We start from the raw sequence: 8,014 nt of genomic DNA on the forward strand, positions 1-8,014 counted from the left end.
GAAATTATGAAATTGAGAGAGAGCGTCTTAGGTCCAGCGCTACACCTATTGTACACTGAAGACATCCTTATCAACAACGAGTTCGCAACTTCAGTTTTTACGAACGATAGAGTCATGTTGCACAACTGCAAAAGAACTACAGAGCCACAAACTTTTTTTAGGGAAATGATGAGTTGCCTCTGCCCTGGAGGACACAGCAAGTCATCTATAGCTTTTATACGAGTGGAGAGCTATGTTGCATGGTCATAGACTGGGCGAATAAAAGGAAAATAAAAATCAATCACAAGAAAACAGTTCAAAAAATCTTCACCCTTCATCTGGGCCACCGGTTACCGTTCTAATTCTTAAGGCAAAAATTATGGTTTAATAATAAAAAGTATCATTTTATTAAAGCAACACTTCATTACATTTGCAAAAAATGGTGAGTATGCCTAGTTTGTATTGTTTGACCAATTATTGAACCCCTGGACATACTTTTGCTTCCCGAAAGAGATCCCTATGGAGATTTTTATGTAACGCATAAAAAGCACCCAGGGTCCCTGTTCTGATCGTCTAAAATTTAAAATTTTGTATCCGTGCGTGGATACCGTCGAGATTCACCAGCAAAGAGAGAATTATTTTTTAGGAAATATGATATTTTTTCCTTCCCAGCAAGTATAAGATAACTTCCATGAAGGGTGGTATACAGGAACAGAAAAAAATTGATAACTATTGTAAATTCTCTAAACTACAAAACTGGGTACCTACGCCTATATCCAATAAAATAAAACTTGAGGCCGGCACGTGTGATGATGGGTGAAACTTAATAAGTCTAGCTCCACACATGGCAGGAATAAGTTAGGAGCACAATCCCACATATAAAAGTTTTTAAGTGGTACGGATACAAAAGGAATTCAAAAATTACACCTGAACTTCACCTACTACGGGTATTGTTTTTTATGTCAAAGAATGACGACATTCGAGACACAACTTGAAGGCTTCAGAAATAATTTTTCAGGCTGAGAAAATTTTTATTATTTAGCTTCTCGACTGCATACCGATTCCGTCTCACATTTCAGGACCCAAATTCTTCAGCCCAGTTCTTTAGAAGTATTTCTGAAACTAAGCAAACGACTTCATATGACATGATATACTAGTTGAATTTTTTTTAACCGTATTAGCATTCTAAGAAAAAAATGAAGGGGTGAAGTCCCCAACGACATGAATTTGATGAGACATTGCACACTCCATTTATCATCTTAACGCCATTTTTTAAGGGCGTCCTATCTACCAGAAAATAAGTGCGTAATTTTTCTTTGATAATTTGCTTGGAAACTAATTACGTTGCCTAAAATAGGATTTCTTTGATATTCGTTTTTGGTAGGCGGTCTCCTTCTTATGGATGAGTTTCAGTGCAAAGATGCAAAGATTTGTGTCGAACCGCAATATTTCACAACATCCCTTCATTGGCGTTAACAGATCGATTTGCTAAGAACTTGGGATAAATGTATCTACGCTAATCGAATACCGATATTAACCCTAATTGACGTCTGGGAATTCTACCCATAGCTCTGGATATTGGGAAATATAGTCGTCATACTTCACGTTATCCGTTTGATGTCAAATTCGTTCACGCATGCAATCGACGAACATAAAAAAGCAATTTGCCACTATCGACTATAAACCACTAACCTTTCAATCTCTCAACACGGAATCGAATCGTAGGAAGGGATCACTTCACGCCGAGTTTCAGTAATCCGCTAAGGAAGGGATATGAGAAGGCTACGAGTATTTGTGGTAGATACCCCGGTAAGGTAGCACTTTCCAGTTGGCACTATCTGGACCGACACTATCACTATTCTCTTTTCCGCACTTATTCCACCCCCACTTTTACATTTATACAGAACTTACTAAGAGAACGCACAGATTATCCACTTCACAAAAGCCGGGTATCATCCATAAAAATAAATTGAATTCGAACAGAGGAAAATTTGCACTAAGGAGACACTAAAAACGAGTCCCCGGACCTAAGATTATCTGGCTTTACAGAATTGAACTTGCGAAAATTGGAAAACGCTTAGACCAATGAAATTCCCAAAGAAACTTTATCGTTTTTCACCACTTTAAAAACGGTAGAGATTCACCCACATAAAATGTATGGTAACTGCATCAGGACCGCTTCGAGACGTTTATCCACGCAAGGAAACGTTTCAACTGAAGAAGCAGAATTTAAGGCCAAGTCCACAAAACTCCTCTGGAGCAATTTCAGCTACGGTTTCCATTCTCTGAATGAATTTCACATTTTCGCGGACGGGGCATGCGTGTGTCTTCTCAATGAATTTTCCGCGCCAAAATTGTTTTGTTTACATCCACCGGCACCGTAGTATTTCCGGAAATCATGTGCCAGGAGAACCAGACGTTCTCAAAGTGATTTTGCTCGAATAATATTTGGGAGCTTTTTAGGGGTTGCTATTGGGATGATTTGGCTTGTGCTCAAAAGTTCCTGGAAAATGGGTTCGAGGCTGTGGTTTAATTCCGTTACTTTCTAAAAGCTTTAGTGGAGCAGAGTTTCTGTTAAGGATGAGAAAGTACGGCATCTTGGATCCTTGGAATTTAGAAGATAAGAGCAGAACCCATCCCCTTTTCACAAATAAATATTGTGTTCTCCATAGACATATCCTGATACATATAGAGTAAGAGACATAATTCATAATATTAAGTGTTAATTATTTTCCATTTCATTTTTTATTTTGATTATATATTATTTATTCCATTATATACTATTACTTCTATTGCAAGTATTATGACCGTCACTGTTTGCAATGTTTGCCTGGCATCGTTTTTGAGTGATAGCAGAAAAAATGCAAATATGCATCTTATTTCAAACGACAGAAGTTATCGTATGAATACCGCTTCAACCGTTCCGCATTTCCTTTATTAAGGTTTTGTGTAAAACAAAACCTTATTAAAATCGATATAATGTCTGTCTGTGTCTGTCACACGCACTTTTCTCCAAAACCGCTAAACCGATCCGAACGAAATTTGGCGGACAGATGGAAACTATGAAATCCCACGCATACAGCGAGTTTCATAAATTTAGGTGGACTTTAAAGAGGAACTCCCCATACATGCAAAGGGGGGATTCAAACAATTTTTTCACCGGATATAGTCGTGAAAGGTCTCGATTTAGTTTTGGCATGAAATGCAAAGTGCGTGAGTAAATGTACGCACTTAAAGTGAGACAGGACTCATTTTCAGATACTAAACAACCTAAAAATCCGAAAAAAATCAGGGTGGCGCGCTTAGATGAAATCTAGGTTTCAAAATATGTCCCATTCCGATATCTGCTCAAATAAACTTACTAATAGCATATTACTAACTTTTAGAAATTTACTCGAAAACCCCCCTTAAATTCATCCTAGGAGTTCCGAATGTTGCACCAGCATAGAGGACAATATCCGCATATGCGTGCTAAATTTCATGGAAATCTGGCCATTAATGCCAAAGTTATAGCACTTCAAACTTAGCAATTTCGCACCAATTTACTGCTTCCAAAAGCCATGCAAATAAGATGCTGACGTCATAATTAACAGGAATAATTGACATTCGCGTGAAATATTAAAGTCATATTTATGAAAAATCTACTTATCTGGAGCCCTTTTTAAGGTTTTGTGAAAAACACTTATGTGAAATCTAATCTTCGAGAGATTCCGGTATCTGCTCAAATAAATTTACTAATAGTATAGTATCAACTTTTAAAAATTGAATAAAAAACTCCCCTTAAGTTCATCCTAGGTGTACTAAATTTTGCACCGACATAGAGGACAGCCTAGTACATACACATGAGTTTCATGAAAATCCACCCATTAGTGTCAAAGTTATAGCACCGCAAGCTTAACAATTTCGTGCGAATTAACAGCATCGTAAGCCACACAAATAAGATGTCGTCATAATTAAAGAGAATAATTGACATTCGAGTGACATATTATAATTCCATTCAAGAAGAATCTAATTTTCCCCAGCCTTTTTTTATATTTGATGTTGGTTAAATTCTTGGCATTTGCTAATAATGTTAAACTCAGAGTGTGAAGCGTATGAGGTTGATTATTATCAATACAGGGCTTTCCATCAAATGATTTATTTAAATCGCTTTCTAGAAAATAGACGGCAATGGAATTTTTAGCTATATTACACGGAGCTGTCGTGCACTCGTCGCTCCTCACATCTTTTTCTTTTTCTTCAGCCTTTGTCCCGTTCACAAGCGGGGTCGGCTCGTCATGATCGATTTAGTCATTCAATTTTATCAAATGCCTGATCAGGATATAATCGCGGGACCTTTAAATACCCATCCAGCATATCAAGCTGCCGTTGTTTTGGCCCTCTTTTTGGTTGCTTGCCATTGACTTCGATGTTCAGACCACAGTTAGATACTAGACAGCTGCCTCACTCCCCCTTGCCCCTCAAGGGGGGAAATCAGTGCGAGTACACACGATTTCAAATTGTTTTGCCCTTGAGCATGAGCGAGATGTACCGAAAACCCGATCAGCTGTGTTTAACATACCGCCCGGACTTGCCAATGTATTGGTGAGATTGGCAAGTTTTTGCTTATGTATAAGTGAATACGTGAAACAACTTTTTGCTATATGGGTGAGCACGCCGCAATACCAGAATAGCAAAAGCTCATCGATCTCTCTCTTAACAATACGATTTGACGAAGATTATGCCTTTTCCTTGTTTAGCGTCTCTGATGTGTACAGATAATCTTCTGCAAGCACATTTGCAAGTGGGGTCATTTTTGTAAGGGTACTGCTTATAGTAGATCTACTGTGGTTCAGACCAATATTGGTAACTGAATTTTCGTTAGTGTGAATTACGTCACCACACCATCGCTTCACACACAGTTTTTCCACGATTGGTACAAAGCCAAATCGATCGCGGATATTCTCATTTCAGACGTGATCAAAACGTGTCACGCCACCATTGCAATACAACATCTTCGTTCCCATTACCGCAAAACGCCTTTCATTGTTTTTTATAGAGAACTATAGAGAGCAGCGGACTGACGACATTGTAGTAAATTTTAGATTTAAGACGTTCGCTGATACGTCGATCATAAAGAACACCAGCTGTGGAATGTCACCTCATCCAGGTTGTATTAATGCGTGAAGCAATTTCATTAGGCAGTTTTTCATTGGCTGATAGCATTGACTGGAGATATTTAAACCGCTCAGTTCTGGCAATGGCAGTAACCTGCCCAGAAGTGAGCGATTTAAATATCTCGGGTCAATGCGATAAGCCAATGGAAAACTACGTTATGGTCCTCACATAGGGAAACACAAAACCTTTTATACCTGAAGCGTAAGCTTCCGGTTTCTCGACTGCGGTCAGTCTCAACGCATTGATCGCAGTTCAAATTATAAATTTGCAATGTCGCGTACAAAGTAATATCGACCGATTTTAGACAAATTTTGATTAATTTGTGAGCTTGCGAAAAGAAACCATTACCGAAAATAGCTAAAATGGTAAAAAAAATCGATGTCAACAATCCAACGTATCGTGAAAAGTTATAAAGAAACGAGAAAAGTGGAATATGAAATGGAACATGGCGCGCTTGTAAGTTATCTGAAAAGGAAGCAAGAGTGATACTGAGGGTAATACGCAAAAAGCCAATAACAAGTGGCGTAAAACTAAGAGAAGAACTCTTGCAAAAGTGTAATGTAGAGGTTAGCACTAGGACAATGCAAAGAACTTAAACACGGGAATTTTTCTAGGATAGCTAGGAAAAAGTCCGTCATCAGTGGATTTAAAGGGGTCATTCCGTGAGTCGGATCCGCGGAGTCGAATTTTTTTGTTGGCTTCAATTGTATCTAGATATAGATATAAATATAGAATATATGGGTAAAGTAATTTTTTTATATTTGGAGTCGTTATAGTGTTAAACACGTGATAAGTCACATGCCAAATTTATGTCGATTGCCGTAATAAAGCTCGAATTTATCGGTCCGAATGACGTTCGAATGACTTCGCTAAAAGGACAAGAATTAAAGCCAAGATTGTAAATTTGTTTCTTGAAGAAGCCTAAGGTTTATGGATTAGGTATAGCAGATTAACGGCCAGTTAAGGTTTTATGGCTAAAAATTGCAATCTACTTTTTAAATGCGTTTTTCTCGAAACTGCATGTTGAAAATGGGCTGCCACCATAGCCCAAAATCTATCCAACTAAATTCTTTGAAATGTTCAGGACTTATTTAGAACATATTTCTACGGCCCGCAAACTACGATAATTGCAATTCATTTAGTAGTTGTTTTTTTTATTCAATGAAGAAACCGTGAAAAAACACCGCAGTTCACAAAAAAGAGTTTAACAAGGCACCAACAATTTTGCTTTTAATGTTTTTTAACAATCCTAGTTTTGCGGACTGTAGTTAAGTCTGTACATTAAAATGCCGTTTACTTTTTTTCCTTTAAGACCACAGCGCCTTCTAGCGTGGCAGCAGAAAAACAGCTTTTTATAAAGATGGCTGTATAAATTCCTCCGTATTTCAATAACGAACTATAAGATCGGGCTAAAAAAATTACCACGCATGCTCAAGGCATCAGTAAATCTATGGTGAAAAAATCGCATTTGTATCTTAATCCAGTTCTTCACAAAAAATTTTCGAAAAAAGGCAAAAAAAGACCTTCACACGGGATGCCCCCTTAAAAAATTTAAAAGAAAATAATTTTTTTTTCTACTCAAAGACGAGGACATGTCGTTCTGGAAACAAGTTGTGTTTACAGAGCCAGTACAAGACATTTGATGACGATGGTCGACCAAAAGTTTGGCGGAAATAAGGTACTGCATTAGAGACGAAGAGCCTTTGGAGCACCGCGAAACACGGCGCAGTTGATGTGCTTGCTTAGGGGAGTATAAGTTGGTTAGGGTTCGGTAATCTAGTGTTTATTGATGGTTTTCCTAAATATTTTGAAACACAATGTACAGGAATCTGTCAATAAAATGGCCTTGGGTCTAAGTTATATTTTCCAACAGGACAAAAACCCCAAAAATACAGCTCGTATACTACGTAAGTGGTTACTGTATAATGTTCCAAAGCAACTGCATTTATCAAAGCAAAGTCCAGACGAAAACCCAGTCGAACATTTGTGGGACTAGCACGAAAAGCAAATACACAAACACTACATTACATTAAAGAGTTCTCTAAAAAACGTTCTACAGGATGAATGAAATAGTATACCTCAAAGTATTACCCGCAAACTTGTGTCATCTATGCCATTGCGGATGCAATCAGTCCTGGAACCAAAGGAGGCCCAACGAAGCATAGACATTTAACTGATAGACAAATATCTCAGAATAAAAATAGTGGTAAGATCACTTTTTTTACTTTGAATTATCATTTTTTTTTATTACTTTATTAATTTGTGCTAAAACTGTAAGGAAGTGTAAATGAATACAAAGGTTATTTGAGTTGCCTATTCGTTATGTTTCTTTTTTTATACCGTATATTCTGGGTTAATTCAAATAAATGTAGTTTATTACGTTTTCAAATGCCGTACGATGAATTATGTCGCCTAGTGTAATTACAAAATATTATATTGCTGGCAACGTCAGTACCGAAAACCAACCAACCAACAACATCAAACCGTACTGGTGAAACGGGAAGAATAAGGATAGGAGAATACAACTTCAAGACCTTTCTCTTTTCTAGGGTCGAAAATCACAACCGATAACAGCTATGATGATGGAATCCGCGCACGGTTGTTGTCAGCCAATAGAGCCTATTTCAGCTTACAAAAACTGTTCCGCTCGAAACGTCTCACCATAGGGTCAAAGCTTTTACTGTACAAGACAATGATCTTCCCAGTCCTCATATATTCCTCGGACGCTTGGGTTCTAAGCAAGAAACATTGCGAACTGTTGGCCGCGTCCTAGGGAAGAATTCTCCGAAGAATTTTTGGCCCCCTGCATGAGAATGGATGATTCCGTAGCCTACATAGCGACGAGATCGTTGATGTGAGATGGGGGATATCTATGATA

The 8,014-nt window shown here is 37.9% G+C and overlaps 1 protein-coding gene across 1 annotated transcript in view; it reads right to left on the reverse strand.

Moving 5' to 3' along the window:
- The window catches only part of LOC119655796 (neuropeptide CCHamide-1 receptor-like), a 725,610-nt gene extending 723,451 nt beyond the window's left edge, over positions 1 to 2,159 (reverse strand). The window contains exon 1 of the mRNA XM_038061891.1: positions 1,672 to 2,159. The gene's annotated coding sequence lies outside the window, so the exon portion shown is untranslated. The remainder of the gene's footprint in view (positions 1 to 1,671) is intronic.
- Between the last annotated feature and the right edge of the window lie 5,855 nt (positions 2,160 to 8,014).

The sequence above is a fragment of the Hermetia illucens genome, chromosome 4 (genome assembly GCF_905115235.1).
Source record: "Hermetia illucens chromosome 4, iHerIll2.2.curated.20191125, whole genome shotgun sequence".
Lineage (NCBI taxonomy): Eukaryota > Metazoa > Arthropoda > Insecta > Diptera > Stratiomyidae > Hermetia > Hermetia illucens.